This window comes from Ambystoma mexicanum, chromosome 6p (genome assembly GCF_040938575.1).
Source record: "Ambystoma mexicanum isolate Mex_15411 chromosome 6p, UKY_AmexF1_1, whole genome shotgun sequence".
NCBI classification, from domain to species: Eukaryota; Metazoa; Chordata; class Amphibia; order Caudata; family Ambystomatidae; genus Ambystoma; species Ambystoma mexicanum.
This window is the reverse complement of record NC_090935.1, coordinates 1,122,583,441-1,122,604,762: the sequence shown is the minus strand read 5'-3', so window position 1 is coordinate 1,122,604,762 and position 21,322 is coordinate 1,122,583,441. Positions and strand designations below refer to the sequence as shown.

General features: G+C 49.1%; 1 protein-coding gene across 1 annotated transcript in view; it reads right to left on the bottom strand.

Annotated features, from left to right (window-relative positions):
- The window catches only part of GLIS3 (GLIS family zinc finger 3), a 1,977,963-nt gene that overhangs the window by 938,823 nt on the left and 1,017,818 nt on the right, over positions 1-21,322 (bottom strand). The gene's annotated exons all lie outside the window — the stretch shown is intronic.

Here is a 21,322-nt window from a genome sequence, read left to right as displayed (position 1 = left end):
ACCTTTCAGAAACCAAGCGTGAAGTTTGAGAGTCCTGATATCGGGATGGAGAACCTGACCTTCCTCTTGCGAGAGAAGATCCTCTCTTTGTGGAAGACAAATCGGAGGACAGATGGACCACGTTCTCCTGGCCCAATACAGGGCAATTAGAATCATGGGTTTCCGGAATCTCCTCAACCTCCTGATCACTTGAGGAATGACGGGGACTGGAGAAAACGCATACAGAAGTGGAAACTCTCAGTCCACCACAAACGCATCTCCTAGAGCTCCTCTCGGAGGAAATTCCCTTGAGCAATATCGTTCGCATTTCCTGTTGACACTTGTTGCAAACAGATCTACCTGAGGGGTTCCCCAAAGGGCGAAGATATCTTGAAGGACTTCCTGAGCTAGTTCCCACTCGTGAGAAACTGTGGTCTTCCTGCTCAGAGCGTCCGCCGCTTTGTTCTTCTCTCCGGCTAGGTGAACCGCTGATAGAGAGATTCCTCCTTCAAATGCCCAGAACTAGAGCTGCATTGCCTCTCTGCACAGTGGCACTGACCCTACGCCTCCTCTTTTGTTGAGGTAGAGCATGTCCACTGTGTTGTCCATCGTTATCAGAACTTTTTTTCCCCTGTACTGATGGCAGGAAAGCTTTCAGTGCTAGCCTGATTGCTCTCAGCTCTAATAGGTTGATGTGTAGTCTGGACTCCGATGGAGACCAACAACCGCTGATGGTTAAGACATTGGCATGGGCTCCCCACCCCATGAGTGAGACGTCCGTGACTACTGTTATCTCTGGCCATGGTTGCCAAAACGGTTCCCCTTTCAAGATGTTCTCCCGACACGCCCACCAATCAAGGTTCCGTGCTACTCGGTTCGGGATTTGTAGGAGATCTGACATTTTTCCTGAGAATTGTGGCCACTGGGTCCTTAGCGCCCACTGGAGAGATCTCATTATCAGGCGAGCCTCTGGCACTAGAAAAATGCAGGATTCCATGAGGCCGAGCAACCTCAAAAAGTCGAAGGCTCGTAGACGCTGGACATTTTGAAATCTGGTCACCATCTGAAGAATATCTTGAGCCCTCACCTCTGGTGGCGAGGCTTTACCCAGGGATGTGTCCAGGACTGCTCCAATGAACTGGAGTCTTTGTGATGGTATAATTTGTGACTTCTTTAAGTTGAGGGAGAAGCCCAGCTTAGAGAGGAAGTGGTGAACATAATCTAGATGGACCTGAGCCTGTTCCGGGGACAAAGCTCTGATCAACCAGTCGTCCAGGTATGGGTAGACATGAAACCCTTCCCTCCTTAGACTGGCTGCCACGACCGCCATTAACTTGGTGAAGATCCTCGGGGCACAGGTCAGTCCAAATGACAGAACCAGAAATTGATAATGAGTACTACCAATGGCGAACCTCAGGTACCTCCTGTGCTTGTGATGGATTGGCACATGAAAGTAAGCATCCTGAAGGTCCAGAGATACCAAGTAATCCTGAAACTGGAGGGCCTGAAGTATCTGAGAAAGGGTTACCATCTTGAACTTGTCCATCCTGAGGAATTATTCTCGCAAGTCCAAGGTGGGTCTCAATCCTCCGTCCTTTTTTGGTATTAGGAAGTAAGGGGAGTACCAACCCTTGTTCCTCTCCGCTACAGGCACCGGTTCTATGGCACCTTTCTCTAGCAGATCTAAAATCTCCTGCATAAGGAGCTGGTCTGGAAACTTCAAAGAGTTACTCCCCGGTGGATGACTCTGAGGAGTGTGTAGGAAGGGCCGGCAGTAACCTTGGGAAATTGTCTCCAATGCCCAAGCATCTGATGTAATAGCCTGCCATTCTGTCAGATGTTGAGTTAACCTGCCTCCTACTGGTGTTTTGTGTGGAGAGACCTACCTCAGAGGGGTTTAGGAGCTACTGACACAGATGCTGAGGGTAAAGCAGCACCTGGTGATGCAGACTTGGTACCTTTGACCCGTCCACCACGGGTGAATCATCTCTGGCCACTTTCAGCTGGCTGCCCTCTGCCTTTTTTTACGAATGCGGAGTAAAAACAAAAGGGTTCCCCCTCCAAGACGTACCTGTGGGGCGGTTTGGAGTTTGACGAATTGCAGCTGCAAGGGATTTGGCTGCCGCCTTAGAGGTTTCCAATTTCTCCAAATTGTCATCAGCTTTCTTGCCAAATAGAGAGGTGCTCTCAAAGGGCATATTCAGAAGTCTGGCTTGTACATCAGGAGCAAAACCAGATTTCCGCAACCATGCAAATCTGCGGATTGTGGTACTCGCCGCCATTGCTCTGCTGATGCTGTCAGCAGAGTCGAGACCTGTTGGAGGGACTCACACATCACATCCTTCCCATCCTTGATGATATTCAAGAATGCATCTCGTTCCTCCCCTTCTGGGAGATGGTCAGCCGCTGATGAAGCGCACTCCCAAAGAGTGTGGCTGAATCTCGCTAGCGTGCAAGTGGCGTTAACAGACTTAAGTGCCATGCTGCATGCCAAGAAGATCTTTTTGGACATGGCATCAAATTTGTTGTCGTCTCTATCGTGGGGTATGCCGATTTACTGCTTGACGAAGTCACAGCCTGCACTACCAAGCTCTCTGGATTCGGATGTTTACTCAAGTACAGAGGATCTGAGGCCAACGTTCTGTACTTCGCAGAGAGCTTTCTGTTTACTGCAGGGATAACCTCCAGTGTTTCCTAATTTGCAGCTATTTTACTCTGTAATGCTGCATGAAAAGGAACTATAGGGTCTTCTTGAGGCTCTTTATCTAAGATGTCAGTTAAATCATCTTGTTGGAAAGGGGGTGTACGTGCTGACCACCCCATAAATTCCATAATTCTCGCCATTAGAGATCTGTAAGACATTTCTGCATGCTCTCCGGGTTCTGGTCTGCCAAAGTCAGCCTCTGGAGAAGTATCTATGCCACTTGCATCTTGTAGAGACTCCTGAAGACCTCTTAATCTGACCTCCTCTGATATTAGCTCCTCTGGAATAGGAACTCTTGTAGTCTGTAAGCCAAACAGCCTTTCATTATCAGAGTCTTCTCCTTCTTCATAGACAGAGGACAAAGCTCTGAAGTAGTCAGAGCGGGGTAAGGCGTAAAACCCAATTCAAGCGATGTGGGAGCCAGATTGGTTGACGCTGCTTGAGATAGGGTAGTAGTCGTCGATGTAGACGTCATAGGTCTCGACGAAACTACAAAGAGCGTCGATATACTCGAGTATGACCTCAATGTCATTGAGATAATCAGAATTTTACTCGATGTCGTCGATAGGGCCGAGGCCCCTTTCGACGCCTTCAAAGAATCCTTCGACGCCCCGGGAACAGATGGTGCAGTTGGGGCATGAGACTTCGATGGCCTCTCCTTCATCGGGGTCGACGACGGTGTCGATGACGGCGTCAATGAAATTGTCTTATGTGTCAAAGGCGCCTTCGACGATGACGTTGATGATGCAGTTTTATGCAAAGGGCCTTTGTCTCTACTGACACTCAATAGGTTTTTATTTTCTGAGGGCGACTACTCACAGTGTTTTTCTTTTTCGGGTCTTTCCCCCGGAGTATCACCTCTAGGCATCTCCGAGGGGGACAAGGCCACGTTCTCAAAGACCCTTAGCATTTTGTTGCGAAATTCCTCCCATTTAGCTGGACAGCTATGTTTAGTGGGGTAGGTGACCCATTCTGGTGAGTTAGAAGATGAAGAGGAAGGTGATCTATGATGCCTCTTCTTGGTATGTCTCGATCTGGATGACTGGTGAGAACCACTTTGAGATCTCGAGTGTCAATGTTTTCTCCGATGGCAAGGAGACTAATGTCTCGACTCGGCCGAGGACAATTTCGAAGGGGTAGAGGATTTAACGGTCTTACCTTTCTCCAGCTTCCCCCATGCTCCCTCAAGGCTTTCGCCATCATGGACATACACTCCTCACACTCGGAACTCTGGTGCTCTGAGCCCAGGCACCACAGGCATGAGGATCGTTAATGACATCTTTTTTCCACAATCCCGGTATTTTTTTAAGCCGGATCGTGGCGTCGAGAAGCGGACGAAGATGCCATCGTAGATTCGAAGATTACTTCAAGGAAATCGAAGATTAAGAAGAATTACTGAGGAACCGAGCGTTGCGTCTCCGAGGTTTATGAAGCGTGGAAAAACAGAACTGAGCAACGGACGCTGAGCGAGACTATTTATACCTATGGTGACGTGGGTGCCGATACAGAGGCCTTCGAGGGACATGAAAAATGTTTCCAAGGCAAGCGAGCTGGAAGTGAATTTATCAAAGATAAGGAATACGTGAGAGGACACAATCCATTTGAATGATGTTTTGGTGTAGCAGCCTGTATATTCTTCACTATAGCATGACTTTTTACTAACTGCAAATCTATGATGAATCAAGCAACATAAGTGTTCTTATGGGTCTAGACTGGCTTACATCGGAACCAGTTTGGACAGCTTTTCCTATTGTGACATGTCACTTTTAATGGCCAAACCAACAGGAGTATGTACTTGCATGGGAGTACTGGCATATATTGGCAGAGCCAGTTTTGTGCCCAGTGCCTACTATAGAAAAACATCTTAAAGCGAACATAAATATGGTCTTATATGGGAATACTAGTATATGTTGGTGGAGCCAGCATGGAAATGTATGGGCACAGCCAGCATACACATGTTTTTTATACTGGCATATACCGGCATGATAATGCATTGGGAAATTCCCTGTACTTTTTTCATGATTTACCCTACATCCTACAAAACCGAGTGTTGGCCTTCTACCCTTACTGTTGGCCTTTTACCCACATTTTCAGAGAAAGTGTGCTTTGTAATGCACCATTTAACCCATCATTCAAAACATTTACTCTGGGGGGAGAAGAATCCCCCCAGATCCCCACAACCTATTTTCGTTAGTTCGGGCTCCCTCGCTATGCTCAGTTGCAATCACATACGTATGGCAAATATTTGCACCCTCCAAAAAAACAACTCACCAGCCACCACTGGTGTCTGGTATATTTGTGGACCAGGCACCGCCCCCTTCTCTCTATGTTATGTTAAAGATTTAAGCTTTGATTGAAAAACATATTTACTTCTTTTCACTTGCAGTAGTGCATGCCCCTGCAGCAGCATAATCTTCATGGACATTCCGCACACGGGGTGGTCCGGACCGTCCCGGCGTGTGGCGTACCTTGTTCTTTGTTAAGGAGCTTGGGTGGGGGAGCTCAGAGCATGGCTCGCAGGGGAGCTGTCACATTTTGTGCTATGCCATTGTGCACCACTCGGTCTGACAAAGGGGTAGTGTGCAGTGTGCCCCTTGAAGTCTACCAGTGAGTCCCCGCGTGAGAAGCAACTTGTGGGTGTTTTCAATTTTAAATAATTGTGTGGTGATATGAATTTATGTGTGCAGCACGGATATCACATTAAATGGTGTTTTTTTAAAGTCCTCTGGCACACGGTATTACGCTTAGATAATAAAAACTATGGGGGGGTCTTGGGTATATTGAAAGAAACTTTCCCAGGTATTATACTCCAGCAAAGATAACATTATCAGGTGCACTCCCCTCTGAGCATGCAGACCAGTCTAATAGGTTTCTTCTATCGTAGTGGCTGAATCATATATACATTTATAACCAGGGAATTTTGTTGATACTAAATCCTGGTTAATGATTTAATTTTCAGGCCTTGCTCGTGCAGCATTTTCTCCTGGTGAAAAAGTAGCGCAAGCCTCTACAGGTCAGTGCTTTTTTGGCTTGTTTAACACAGCAACGCCACAGATAACAGGTACTTCTGTGTCCTTTGATCTATAGATGTTTCATACACTAACTGTAGCCTGCGTTACAGATTTCGGTTACCCTACTTGAAATACTGCATTATGTTTGTTTTACACATAGACCCACATCGAATCTGGAAAATGGCATTCCCCAAATGTCTAATCGTGGACGAATCATGCCTCCCTCTGTGCTTCGATTCTTTTATCTGGCTGAAATGAGAGCACCTGGAAACACAGGTGCTAGATGCATCTAAAAAATCAGAAAGTTTGCCACGTGGATGGGGTCAAATGACATCACTTCCTGTGATGTCATCAGGGGGTCAAGGGTCATGTGATATCACTTCTGCTACTCCTGGCATTTTGGTGAAATGACGTCTCTGCGCCTTGCCTCCAGCTCAGTGTCATGTAAAAAGTGCCTATTAACAAATCGCCCTTTAATAGGCGCTGTTTACTTGACAATGAGCTGGAGGCAAGGCGCCTTTAAACACACTTCACAAGAACAACAACCAACTAGCATCAGCCAAACAACAGAACTGAGCCCTCTGCTGTTCTGCATTTGTGGTGGGCGGTGCAGGGGATGGGGAGTGCACAAATCTTGTACAGGGCACTGGCAGACCTGGGGCCGGCACTGCCTCTTACTAAATTCACTAGTTAAGCCATTAGATGCCAGGTTGTTGTCTCCGTATTAAGAAACCGCATTTGAAGAGTACCATTCACTACGAGAATATTTTACAACACATGTATCAATGCCTTCCAGGGCTGGACTGGCCTAGAGGGAACTCTGGATCTTTCCTGGTAGGCCTCTGCACCCTGGGCCTCTTGTGTGTGGTTAACTATTTTATTTCCAAGTTTTCTCAAAGGAAAAGGGTTGGGCTTGCTCAAAATGTGTAACATGGGGCCACTTAAAATTATTTCCTGGGCCTCTTTTGGTTACCAGTCCGCCCCTGCTGGTATCATTACATTTGTACAGTATGAATATGGAATGCCACCGCACTTGACCCATCATCCGCAGTAACGTTTTAATTCTGCAATTTATTTATGATTTAAAAGCGTTCCTTTCCACCTTGAACAGTAAGGTCATACGTAAATGATGAAGCATGAAAAAGAATACATACTCAAAGATGAAGTCATTTTGCGTATCGAGCACTGTTCAAAGCAACACACAATTGAATTAAAGTGACTCACCATGGTGACTAGAGTACTCATAGTCGATAGTCCCTTTTCCTCCGTCCTTGTGGCCGTCCCCCTACATGGGGACGGCACCAGAACCTCTGTCAGCGAAAGAATTGAAGTCCCCGCCGAGGCCCCACCTTCTGGCTCCTCACCTTAGTCCCTTTTGAACACATTGGACGCTTAGACACGTGGCTACACTTATTACATATTAGCACCTGGCATGCAAGCAGGGGAAGGTAGGTGGGACGAATGGAGGAAAGGGGACTATGGACTATGAGTTCTCTAGTCAGTATGGTGAGTAACTTTACTTACTAATACTTCCTGTGCCCTTTCCTCCATCCTTCTCAGTGATTCCACCGGACAAGACCATAGGGTGGAGCTGTGACAGCTTGCCTTTTATCTAGAAAGAAGCAAACAGATTCTGCAAAACAGCCTGACCGAATGCAGCATTGTGCCTAGAGCTGGTGTCCAGGGACTGCCGTGTCCTTAGCCCTAACCGCATGGGCATGAATACCCTCTGGGATCGGCGTTCCCATGGCAGTATATGCCTCCAAAATGGCCTGAACCATCCACCGGGCAATAGAAGACTAAGAGCCGGGGTGGGGGCTCCTGCCCTGGCTCTTAGGCTTCTATTTCCTTATAAGTGACAAACAATGCCCCAGACTTCCTGAAGGATTCTGTCCCAGAGAGGTAAAATTTAAGGATATGATATGTTATGATATGATATGGTATTTGTAACGCGCCTATACACAAGTGTTTCAAGGCGCGACGAGGCAGGGAGGGAGGGAAACAAGGGGAAGACAGACAAACGATCCTACTAGGCCAGGTGTCATTCAGATCGCGCAAGTGCAGAGGTAAGGGGAAAAGGAGAAAGTGCAGGGGGAGGAGGTGGGGGGGAAAGTGCAGTACAAGGTAAGTAGCGTAATAAAATAATAAATAATAAATAAAGGGCCAGCTGGTGGCAAGTGCGAGGTAAGTGCAGAGCAAGTGCTGGGAAGGGGGCTGTAGGGATACAGTGACAGTCCCACAGTGCAGGGGGAGCCAGGGAGGCAGTGCAAGTGGAGAGTGGCTGGGCCCTGGACCGAGGTCACTGAGAGTGGCCCAGATGCAGGTTTAGTGCAGAATTCAGTGGGGAGTTAAGCAGGTTTAGCAGGGGAGAGGGAGAGAGAAGGCAGAAGCGAAGAGGAAGGTTTTGAGGTGCTTCCGGAACCGGAGATGGTTCTCCTCGAGTTTCAGGGAGGCAGGAAGGCTGTTCCAGAGGGAGGACCCTGCTGCGGAGAGAGATCTACCCCCAGCTCGTTGCTTCGAGAAGCGGCTGACCATGAGGGAGTTGGAGACGGATGAGCGAAGGGCTCGTGAAGGAAGATATTTAGGAAGAGAGAGTTGAAGGTATTTAGGCCCCAAGCCCCAGAAGGCCTTGTGGACAATGCAGAGGGTTTTGAACTTAATCCTCGCAGCCACTGGAAGCCAGTGATGAGATTCAGTCCTGGAGAGATACGGTCCCTGGGCTTGAGGCCAAGGACAAGTCTCGCAGTTCTGTTCTGGATAAGTTGCAGAGGGCGGAGAGTGGAGGCAGGCAGATTAAGATAGAGGCTGTTACAGTAGTCCAGCCTTGAGAGAACCAGGGCTCGGGAGACAGTGAGCTTCTGGGGGAAGGAGAGGAAGGGAAGAATACCTCTGAGGAGGTGCAGCTGGTAGTGTGACTTCTTAGAGACGTCAGATATATGAGGAGAGAAGGAGAGTGTGGAGTCGAAGATGACCCCGAGGTTTTTAGCCTTGCAGGTAGGGGCAGGAAGGGGGCCAAGGGAGGCCGGCCAGAGAGCTGCAGGGAAGGAGGGGGTGGGTGTGCCGATGAGTAGAATCTCAGTCTTACTGGCGTTAAGGCAGAGGTCATTGGCGGCACACCATTCCTGGATAGCAGACAGACAGTCGGAGATGAGGGAAGGAGAGGAGGAGGCCGAGGGTAGCCTGAAAATGAGCTGGGTATCGTCCGCATAGCACTGGAAGTGGGGGCAGAGAGCGGCGATGCGGTGGGCAAGGAGTGCCAGATACTGGTTGAAAAGCCAGGGAGAGAGGTTGGATCCCTGGGGGACACCACAGGTGGAGAAAAAGATGTCAGAGAGGAAGGAGCCCATTTGGACCTGGGAGGGTCGACCGGAAAGGAAAGAGGTCAGCCATGACCTTTTAAAGGAATGTAGGGCCCTCTCTGCCTCTGACTGCAGGTTCGGGAAGAACACCCACAGGCAGATCTCTTGAATCAGATGAAATAGAGAGACCACCTTGGGCAAGAAGTTGGGGTGAGTGCGCAAGATGACCATGTCGTTGTGAAACGTGGTGAAAGGCTCACATGAAGACAACGCCTGCAGCTCACTGAGCCTGCAAGCAGAGGTGAGAGCTACCAGCAAAACTGTCTTTAGTGTTACCAGCCAGATGTCCACAGAGGCCATCAGCTCGAAAGGTTTGTGCTGCAAAGCTGCTAGAACCACATTGAGGCCCCAGACCGGATGCGGCCTATGTACTGGATGAAAAAGCCTAAAGAACCTCTTGAAGTTGGCCGCCAAAAACACATGCTCAGGGGAATTCTTGTAAGGCCCGATTGCCGCCAAAAAGTGCGGCAGGTAGCCACCTGAACTCCAGAACAAGCCAGGTGTGCTGAAAAGACCAGTACGTCATCAAGAGGGCAGGTGACAGGATCCCTACCCTTGTCATGATCCCAGTGGCAGAAACTAGTCCATTTACTCTTATACTGGGACCGAGTAGAGAGCCTCATGGCCTGTTGAAAGAAGTCCCAGTTGTCACCCGAAAACTGAGCATGCTGTAACTTTAGCTGGTCAGGAACCAAGCGGCCAGTGCCAGCCTGGCCGGGTCTGGGTGTTCCACTGCCCAGCCCTGCTGCGTCAGGAAGCCCCTGTTGGTAACCAGAAGGTGGACGGTCCAATGGGAGCACAGAATTAGCAGATTCTAAAAGGCCAGTGGGAGGCAATCAGGATGAGGCTGCAGCCCACCGAAGCCCGGACCCTGTCCTATCCATAAAGCAAACTGGGGGCCCTTGGAATTCCGAGGAGATGCAAACAAGTACAGGACCGCAAACCCCCAAAGCTGGAATAGGGGCAACAAGGAGTTGATGTGTAACTCCCACTCATAGGTGTTGAACCCCAAGCGGCTCAGCTGGTCCGCTTCTACATTGCTGTTCCCGTGGAGGTGAACCGCTAAAAATTCCAAATCACCTCCACCAGGGCCCATTCCCAGATATCTACCTTCTCCATATAGAGGAGAGGGGGGACAGGTGCCACCCTGCTTGCTCAGGTAAAACATTGTAGCAGAATTGTCTCTCCTGACCAGAACAAAGCTATCTCTGATGAGGGACAGAAACGCCCTAATTTCGAAAAAAAAATGTCGACAGACAAAAATGTCTACAAAAAAATGTCGAAAAAAAAATGTCGACTTTCGTTTTTTTAATTATATATTTATTTTAGGGGTTCGGGAGTTAAAAAAAGGGAAAAATTAAAAAACAATTTAAAAAAGGGGGGTTGGGGGGAACCCCCCCATTTCGAAAAAAAAAATGCATTGAAAAAAAAAGTCGACATTTTTTTTTCGACATTTGTTTTTCGAAATTTTGACTTTCGACATTTTTGTTGTCGAAATTATCACTATGAACCAGCCAGGCCCACTGCACAGAGCTCGAGCAGATTGATATGCAGGGGGCTGCCACCCTGGACCATGCACCATGAATCGCATAGCCCTCCAGAGTAGCCCCCAGTCTGAAAGAGAGGAGTCCATTGTCACCACCAGGGTAGGCTCTGGTAGGGTGAAGGGGGCTCCCACTGAGACAATGCCATCCATCAACCACCAGCGCAGATCGGGCAGGAGGAGCTGGGATATTGGGATCCTGCCCGACTGATACCCTGTCTCCAAGTGCCGCCAGGTGGGGCTGGATGCACCTCATCTTAAGGCGAGCGTACTGCACAGAGAGCACGCAGGAGGCCATCAGCCCCAGAAGTGCTGGTACCATCATGCCAAGGTGGTTGAGTTGGCCAGAAAGTGCCCTAATGCCTTGCAAAGGGAGACAAGCCTCTCAGGCGTGGGGAACACACTGAATGGCTGTGTTGCAACGCACCCCTAGGAAGACCAGATCCTGGGAGGGGCACAAATGTGACTTCCTTTGATTGATCGAGAACCCCAGTTGATGAAAAATATCCACCAATCTCTGGCAGGAGTGTACCACCCCCTCAGGCGAACCTACCTTCACCAGCCAGTCGTACAGATAAGGGTATATGTGATGGCCCTACAAGTGGAGGAGACCCGCCACTGCATTCTTCAACTTCATGAAGACATGAGGGGCTGAGAGAAACATCTGATGGGCTGGTAGATGGGGACATACAGGTACAAATCCTTGAGGTCTAGAGAACACATCCAGTCCCCTGCACACATAACTATGCTATGTGAGTGGCAGTAATCATCTTGAAGCATTCGAGCAGTAAAGACAGATTGAGAAATGACAGGTCCAGGACTACCCTCAGGCCAGCCTGGTTGATCTTGGGTACCACAAACATCCTGGAGTAGAAGCTGGAGCCCACACCTGCATCTCCAAAAGCAAAAGGACCTCCTGTAAAAGAGCTGGGGACCCTATCTGATGAAGAGGAGGAGAGGATGGTAGAGGAAAATGAAGAGGAAGACTGAAGCCTGTGGAGACTATTGATAGGATCCAAGGGTGCTTGAAAAGACGCTTCCAGCTGTCCTGGAAAAGAGCCAGTTGACCCTGTACTGGGGAGCTGTGTTCTCTGACCATGATGTCACTGTTTCTTGGTGTTGGAGGCGGGAGCAGAGAAGGGGGAGCGGAAAAACCAATGCATATTCCTCTGCTGCTTCCTCCTGTTGTCGCTGGGCAACCTGTCAGGCCTCTGCGCACTGCGGTCCCGAATCCCCTTGAAGCTGGTGAAAGCGTGTGGTTTGGATTTTGGTCCTGCCCTGGGACTGAGGGAAGGACCTCTGCAGAGGCTTTGTAAGGATGGCAAGGACTTGGCGGTCTGAGTGGAGGTTTTCATCTTTGTCAACTCGTCATCTGTTGACGGAAAGAGGTCCACACCCTCATTCACGCTGTCCTTCTCATCTCGACACCCAGGCACAGCCCACTGCTGGCTTTGTCGATGTGGGAGATCCAAGACTCCATGAGGTCCTGCACAACTGCCCAGGCATCCACAAGACCGGCCTTGAAGGAGGCTTGCCTCTCCAGAGGGAGGTCAGGCAGAAACTCCTCAACCTCCCGCCACAGCTTCTGGTCTACTGTGGTTAAACGGTCATAGGTGGTATTTTGTATTTTTTTGGTATTTTATTTATTTATAAAGCGCTCCCGGCCCTGGGGCAGCTGGGCGCGTGTCTTACAGCTATTAAAGCTCTTAATGCAGTACAGTTATGCAGGAGTATTCAGTTATACATTCCAAAGGTTACAACAAGAGTAAATAATACGAGTATAGAATTCAGACAGAGCAAGAAGGGTGGACCGCAGCCGCGGTCAGTTTAGTGGAACTATAGGGGGTCCAGCAGTCTAGTTCGTGTAACCACCATGTGGAATTTCTTTTGAAGATATGGAAAGATGGCTCAGATCTAATAGAGGTAGGAAGCGTATTCCAGAGCTTCGCCGCCTGGACAGGAAAGCTGGAACCAGCGGTGGTCTAAACAACCGGTAGGGCCTGGAAGGGGGGAGGGACCGGCACTGGTACCGCTGGAGGAACAGGTGGAGGACACAGAGGAGGAGGCTGTGAAGGCACGACCTGCAGGATTACCTCCTTCACTATATCCTTCTGGAGCCGTGTCATCAGAGAGGAACGCATGAAAAGGAGCAATCGCTCAAAGAAGCGATCCTCGGTAGTTGGCAGATACCTAGGGGTCCGGACATTCGAAGCGCTGGTCCGCCACTCCTGGTCAATGCTCCAATGCGCTAGCGGTTTGTAGCCGTAAGGTTGTGATGCGTAGATTTACACCTGAGGAGATCCGATGCCTGCACCATACAGTCCACCGCCGCTGCCAGTAGGAAGGGACTGGGACTTTCTTGAAAAGCCCATTCAATGGGTGATAGCACGGGCGTGCTCGGATTTGAATCCAAAATGGCTGCCGGCGTAGCAGGCTCCACCACGTGCCTATTCGTCATTTTGGGGCCTTGCGCCATGCCCTGGGCAGGAGTGCGTGACGGCCCGAGCCACATGCAGGCTCAGACACGGGAGGACACATCCTGGGTCCCAAACCTGAAGCAGTAGTGTCGACCTAAGAGACCACTCTGGTAGGCGCTGACCTCGGAGCAAACTCCAGTACGATTGTGAGCCTTTGGCAGATGCGCCGGTAGTCATGCTGAATAGTGCAGACGACTGACTCTTGCCAGTAGCACCTGACAATCCTTTACCCCTTGGGGTTGAAAAAGAGGACGAACTTGATTGCCTTTCCGAGGACAGCCCGATAGGGCCCACAAGAGCCCCTGGGCACCTTGGCTTGGGAGCCGGTAGCCTTAGAGGCATAGGACCTTCCAGAACCTGAATTGGAGGAATCCTTGCCCGTGGGAACCCCGGGGAAGGAGTCGCCATGCTGAGGAGCCATGCTGAACAGAGGGCCTACCTTGTCTTGACGAGAGGTCCTGGAGAAGAAGACCTTAAGGTGGGCCATCAGAGAAGTGTGGAATATCTCCCTCAATGCCCTGTGACTGAGAGCGTAGCAAGTCGCGCACACGTCCCAGCGGTGGTCGGGCCCCAGGCACTCAAGACAGAATGCATGAGGGTGCGAGGCCAGGAACGATTGGTTGCATGAAGCACATCTCGTAAATGATCCTGCAACCGACATGCGCCTGGGGAAGCGAAGCACTGAAGAGAGGTTAAATAAGATTGAAAAACAAAGAAGGGAAGCAGTGGAAAGTAAAAAAAGTCTCTGTGTTAGCTGCTAGGTCCATGTGGAAAAAGGGAATGAGGTGAGGCGCTGGAGGGCGGGGCCTCAGCATAGGCGTTCCCATGCCCAATGCCACGCTACAGCATGCTGTAATAAATTTAAAGGGGAAGCTCAATTGTTTGCTGCCAAAGGTTCCATTACCGTCCCTCAACCACTGCGTTTATCAATTTTATGAAGACACGAGGGGCCGAGTTCAGGCTGAAGGGCAGCGTCTTGTACTGAAAGTGGTACAACATAATCGTGAACCACAGAAACTTCAGATGCGGTTGGTACATGGGTACATGCAGGTATGCATCTATGAGGTGCAGGAACACATCCAGTCCCCTGCACACAGAGACTCAACTATTTGCGCCGGAGTATTTATCTTGAAGCGTTGCAACGGTAAAGCCAGATTTAGAAATGACAGGTCCAGGCAACCCTCAGGCCAGTCTGGTTGTTCTTGGGTACCTTAAAAATCCTGGAATAGTACCCAGAGGCCCTGTCAAAAAGAGAAACCGATTCTATCGCCTGCAAAACCAAGAGCGAAAGGACCTCCCGTAAAAGAGCCAGGGACCCGATCTGGCAAAGAGGAGGAGAGGATGGTAGAGGCAAAGGAAAAGGAAGGCTGAAGCCCATGGAGACTACTGATAGGGTCCACGGGTTGCTGAAAAGATGCTTCCAGGTATCCTGAAAAAGAGTCAAATGGCACCCCAGAGGCAAGATGTAATCCCTGACCGTGACATCACTGCTTCTTTAAGTAAGAGGCGGGGCAGGGGAGGGGGAGTGGAAAAACCAATGCGACGTCCTCTGCTGCTGCCTCCTGTTGTCGCTGGGTGACCTGTCAGGCCTATGTGTACCACAGTCCCGGAACTCCTTGAAGCTGGAGAAAGTGTGGGGCTTAAACTCGGTCCTGCCCTTGGGCTGAGGGAAGGATTTCTGTCCAGGTTTTGTCAAGGTGGCCAAGGACTTGGCGGTTTGAGTAGAGATTTTCTTCTTTGTCAACTCATCATCGGTTGATGAATGAAAAAGGTCCACGCCCTCAAAGGGCAGATCCAGGATGCACTCCTGCACGTCAGATGAAAACCTAGTGGCGTGCATTCACACCGTCCTTCCCATCTCGACACCAAGGCACACCCCTCTGCTGGTTGTGTCGATGTGGGAGACCGAAGACTCCATGAGGTCCTGCGCAATGGCCCGGGCATCTGGCACACCGGCCTTGAATGAAGCTTGCTTGTCCGAAGGGAGGTCAGGCAGAAATTCCCCGAGCTCCCACAACAGCTTCTGGTTAGCCGCAGCCAAGACAGCATCTGCATTGGTTTACAGGTGCAGTCCAAAGACTCAAGGACTTTGTCCTCCTTGGAAAGACAACTGGAGGTGGCTCCCATGGGGGAAGACGATGAAGACGATAGTTTAGAACACTAGGAGGCCACAGCCACTACTGAAGAATGAGGCTGTGGGTGTGACACCAGGAGAATTGGCTCCCTGTCCGTCAGCCTGAACCTGCTGTCTAACTTCTTGTTTTCACGCCTAGAACCACTTGTGTACAGGCGCGTTATAAATGACTTATATCATATCATATCTGGGCATTGGCCCTGGGCTTCTCCCAGACCCTTCTCACCACCTACAGGACATCCTTCTGGAGAGGGATGCCAGACTTGTGCGCTTATCCAAGACCTCTGCTAGGACTCCCGACTCCTGGGGAGCTTCCTCGGGCAGAGGGACCCTCAAGAACTCTGTCAGGCCCTGAAGGCTGTCATGAAAAGCCTTAACTGATGCCAAGGGTTCATTGACCTCGGCGTCATCATCGTCCTTGTCCCCATCACCCCCCGTCCCCTTTTCACAGACCTTAGGGAATCCAGGTCCTGGGACACAGGTGCCAACGGGGTCCACCTAAATCTGGCGCTGAAGACAGTTCCAACGGCTGTTGAGGAGGAGGTGTTGGTCAGTACAGGAGGAGGTAGAGGGGTCTGAACAACCGGTAGGGCCTGGACCAGGGAGGGACTGGCACTGGAACCAGCAGCACTGGAGGAACAGGAGGAGTTCCCAGAGAAGAGTGCCCCTGAGCCCGTCAGCTTGGGAGCCGGTAGCCAGGACAGCCTCAGGTCTGTCCCTGGAGCACCCAGAATAGCCATCGGGTCCCTTGGCTTGGGAGCTGGTAGCCTAAGAGGACTCATGCCTGCCAGAACCTGAATCTGTGGAACCCCGATCCGTGGGAACCCCGGGGAAGGAGTAGCTGTGCTGTGGACCTGTACTGAACAGAGGGCATATCCTGTCTTGATGAGAGGTCCTGGAGACAAAGTCCTTAAGGTGGGGCGGAGAAGTGTGGAAGATCTCCCTCCAACGCAACAACCAATTCTTCAATGCCCTGTGACCGAGAGCGCTGCAAGCCGAACATGCGTCCAGCGGTGGTCGGGTTGCAAACACTCAAGACAGAGTGTGTGGGGGTCTTATGCTGGGAAGGAGCAGTCGCATGAGGCACATCTCGTGGATCCTCCTGCGGCCGACATGCGCCGGGGGAGGAGAGGCACCGAAGGGAAGTTAAATAAGAGTGAAAAACAAAACGGGGAGCAAGCGGAAAGCTAAATAAAGGTATTTGCGATGGCTGCCAGGTCCGACACCGTCTGTGCGGAAAAAGGAACTGAGATGAGGTGCACTCTATACTAAATTTAAATGGTAAGCTCAATTTTTCTCCACCAAAAGTTCCAGTACCACCCCGTACCGTCCCGGACGCCCACATGGATGGAGGAAAGGGACGTATGAGTACCATCATTACAACTAAATAATGTGTGCTTCAGAAGGCATTTATACACAGAAGAGAGAGAGAGTTTCGGAAATCAAGGGTAACGTGCGAGAAAGCCTATTCTTTTGCCACAAGGTGTTAGGGCGAACATGCTGGTTAGACCCAGTCATCCGTGTTGACCATCACGGTCTATGTGCTTGGGTCTTTATGTTTATTATCAGGGGTTAAAAAAGGCAAAAGAATACCTCATATATTGAAATCCAGGCTGACAAGTATAAACTTTATTGATGTCGATTGAGTTCGGGAACCATTGACATTTCATATCGTACCTGCTTGAGCTGTGAGCTCAAAAGTCTGGCAGATGGCAAAGGCGCAACTGCTACAGTCTTATTCCTACTGCAAAGCAATTACTTAATCCTTACAAAAAGAAATAACAGGTCCCTTGGCTATGCCCCTGTGAGCTCATTATCCGTTCGCAGAATGGCACATTCTAAGTCCTCAGTGTTGTTCCTTCAGTGCTATTGTATTTATTTGATAATGCAGAGAATAGAAAAGAACATGGCATTCCAAAAGACACTTTTTCTCATGATTTGCCCTGCCATTAAAATTGCCTAGTTACTGTGATTTAGCACGTGCCACAGCTGTGCAAATAATAAAACACAATATTTTATTGGTCTGATTTTTGGAAAAAGCAGGTTTTGAATGCACGCCATAGATTACTAAGTGGCATGTTGGCACAGGCTGGCAAAGTCATGGTTGCATGTGCCAGTCAGGTGCTGTACAGCTACAGACATAGCAGTCTCGAAGGACTAATGAGCTGCCCGCTCCAGCATTTCTAGGTAATGGAATTAACACGTTCTTTGCAAGTAAAAGAAATATAACACTTGATTTCCGAATTTCTCTCTCCCAGATGTATCAATTACTTCCCTTTTTGGTCACTTATTATTTTTACTGATCCTTTTCCTTCATATTTTTCTCAACCCCTTTTTTTGCATTTATTGCATTTCAAGCCTTTCAGACTTTCTTCAATCAATTAAATTTCCATTTTTTAGAGGGACATAGGCTATTGGTGAACTGATGCAATGAAGATTCTGCCTTTAAAAACAGCAAAGATTTCTATGCCAGATGTGTGCAGAGTGCACTTAACCGAAGATGTTCATGTAAATGCATGTGATTCGTGAAAAGGGTTAATTTAGAACCTGGTGCAATAGATCTCACCATTAAACATGTTTTTCAGAATTGTTCAGGACTTTTCCTGTCAAAAGAAATTATTTCTCTGACCCATTGGTTAACTTGCTGAACACATCATGGGCACCCTGGATTTTTTGGGGCACCCTCCTTTTCTCAGTTGTGCTTGGTCAGGCTGGGGGATTAACACCTGTGGTCGAAGTGGGTGGGAGCGTTTGGGAGCATTGCTCTTCTAAATTAAATGATACGTTTTACTGTTCCTCTACTTTTATTTTAAAAAGAAATCGTTTCCGGAATGGTTTAGCTTTAAAATTAAAGTGTAGCAAGAAGCTGAAACTTGCACTTTTGGGGGTTTGGATTGTGCAACGGAGGGGGCGTGGGGATGGGTTTCGATTTAAGTGGGGGCAGGCCAGCAGGGAACATAGTTCCCCTACTTCTTTTTGTACACTTTGACCACTGATTAGCACAAGAGAAAGTAAAGCAAATCATTGTTTTTTTTAGCCTCTGAGACTGTAAACCATTTTGGGGATTTTATTCCTTTCAGGTTGCAGCCTTTGCTTGCATTGCTTCTCCTTGATCACTCCTAGATTCCATATGGAAATTAAGTGAGTTTGGTGCTGAGCCTGGGGCCTGACTCACAAATGTTTTCACTGGAGCAAGTGATTAGATGCGGAGAAGTGGGAGGACAAGTGGTCCTTTGTGGTGCCTGCGAGTATTTTCTCACTGGAGACTAATTTGGAGGCGGAGCCTTGCAGAAGCGAACAGCGACCTACACTACAAAACATCACTTCTAGCGCGGAGCGCGCACGGAGAAGTGGGAGGACAAGTGGTCCTTTGTGGTGCCTGCGAGTATTTTCTCACTGGAGACTAATTTGGAGGCGGAGCCTTGTAGAAGCGAACAGCGACCTACACTACAAAACATCACTTCTAGCGCGGAGCGCGCGCGGAGAAGTGGGAGGACAAGTGGTCCTTTGTGGTGCCTGCGAGTATTTTCTCACTGGAGACTAATTTGGAGGCGGAGCCTTGCAGAAGCGAACAGCGACCTACACTACAAAACATCACTTCTAGTGCGGAGCGCGCGCGGAGAAGTGGGAGGACAAGTGGTCCTTTGTGTCACTTGTGGGCCGCGGTGGGCAGGAGATTATATTCCCACCAGGACGCATATAAAGCGTGCCAGAAGAACGGTAAGGAACGCAATAGTAACGTTTGCAGCGACTGTAACCGCAAAGGGAGACTGCGGAGGGTGATATTCCTCTTTGATCCCTACCGGTGGTTTCACTTGCATTGTGAGCTGTAACGTGCACCGGAGGTAAACGTACACTTGGTCAATCCTATTTACGACATTGCTGTAATATACGGCGTCATTTAACAAAATGACTAAAGCTAAATCAGCTAAATCAGAGAAATCTAGGTATAACCTGCATAAAGGTAATATGGAAAAAGTGACAAAGCAACCCCCCAAGCAAGCAAAAAAAGCAAATGAAAATGGGGAGTGTGGCATTCCGGGAAAAGGAACTATCCCAGCCATGTTTGGGAAGAATATCCCTAAAGTAACACCGGCCGTGGACACTGCAGCCTTAGAAAAAGAGATTCTTTCCCCCTCTCATAACTGCAGTGGTGTCTTAGACTCTACCAACTATAATGACATTGATAACAACTCGCTACTGGACTTGTGTTTGTCCATCCAAAAATCAATGGCAACTTTAAACGGACCCTCAACGTCTGCTGGGAAAAGTCCAATAGTGGTTGAAGCGCAGGTTTTGAACCCTGCCTACAGGGACTATCAAAGGGACAGGACGATCCCTAGCTCCAAACAAACAGGCAACTCGTCCTCCAACCTATCAGGCATACTCCCCATTCATCCTACACCGACTTCGCCAGCTGTACCAGCGATGGGGCGATTATCCGCCTCCCCCAATCTCTTCATTGACCCCGAAGAATTAGAACACTCGGGCGAGGGGGGCAGTGGGAAGATTGAAGGCTCAAATGGCACAGCCATAGCGTAATTGCAGGCATCTATGGCGTCTGTTCAGTTTGCGCTCAAAATTCTATTAAAGTTGTGTGGAAGGATCCACACAAACTCCATTATCCAGCTTGGGTTGCCGCACCCGACCGGAAATATGGAGCCTGCCCCGCTAACTCCGTCTACTACGGAGGGTGCCCCTGTGCCTGAGGCCCCGGTTGATGGAGCTAATCCAGAGGGACGAGATGAGGAGGGTACGAGAGTACCACTGACTAAAAAACAGCGTAGACAACAGAAAAGGGAAGACGCCAAAAACGCGGTGGTGGAAATGGCCTCCCCTTTACCAGCAGCTATCCCCCTGGCGGCACGATCCAAAAAAAGCAAGAAAAGGGCCCGGAAAAATAAGAAACGAGCGAAAAAAGGGGTAGGGTCCCTAAATGACTGGATTATTCCAGACATAACACACGACTCCATAAGTACGGCCCATGAGGACGCGGAATCTGAGCTTTTAACTAGCCGAATTGGAGAATCTACTAAATGCTCTGCACCGTGCAAAAACGGGGACGCTGTGGATGAGGAGTTATACGAATCTCTTGCCACTAACAAAGGCGAGGACACTTATGCAAGCAAAATCTGCATTATCAAAAATCTTAACCAGAAAAAAAGAGACATGTGGTTGACAAGATCTGAAGTTCTGGCCAAGTTACACAAGATTCCTCAGCTGCGTGTAATACGCTCGGAAGACTTCTTTTTTGTTGAACCACTGGAGGTGTGTAACCCCAATGTCACAGCCCTTCACTGCTGTGTCCTAGCATCGGCGCAATTGATCCGGACTTACAAGAAATCCCTAAGGCAGATTGGTATGGAAATCGATGCTAGTAAAGAAAAGGAAGATCCTACCCTTCCCAGCAAAGACTATGTGGCGCCTAAGAATAAGGATGGCAGACCCCCCCAACCACCTACAAAGAAGGTTCAGCTAACCGATATTCAGAACACTCTGAAATGGCTGGCTGATTCGTTACCTATGGTACTTCAGCAGCCATGAGATTACTCTATTTTGAGCTGGAACACGCATGGCCACCAACACTTCCTTTCGGATAAGGGTTCCCTGGCATTTATAAATAAATATCCATTCATACTGTTGCAAGAAACTTGGTTGATGACCCCTACGGTTTTGGATGGACATACAATACATCATACTTTGGCAAAGAAAGGAGATCGTGGGCGCCCATTTGGGGGCCTAGCCATTGGAGTAACAAACAAGATCTTAAGTAAAAAGATTCCAGGGGTGAACAGTAATCATATATGTGCGGTAGAAGTGTCCCTTAGTATAAAAGGCTTATGGGAAAAAATGTTGTTAATTAACATCTATAATCCTCCAGGGGCAAAGTCAAGAGAATCCATTCAAGAAGCCCTACATGAACTGTTTGCTGAGTGGAATTTAAACAACTAGAAGTTTTTTGTCATTGTAGCCGGGGATTTAAACTGTCGAATTAATTGTGGGGGTGGCACCGGCAATAACCCGCTTCTATTCAAGAATAGTTTATGGGAACATCCAATTGCGGATAAGGAGGGTGACTGTTGGTTGGCCTTTTTTGGGTGTTCGGAACTTGAAA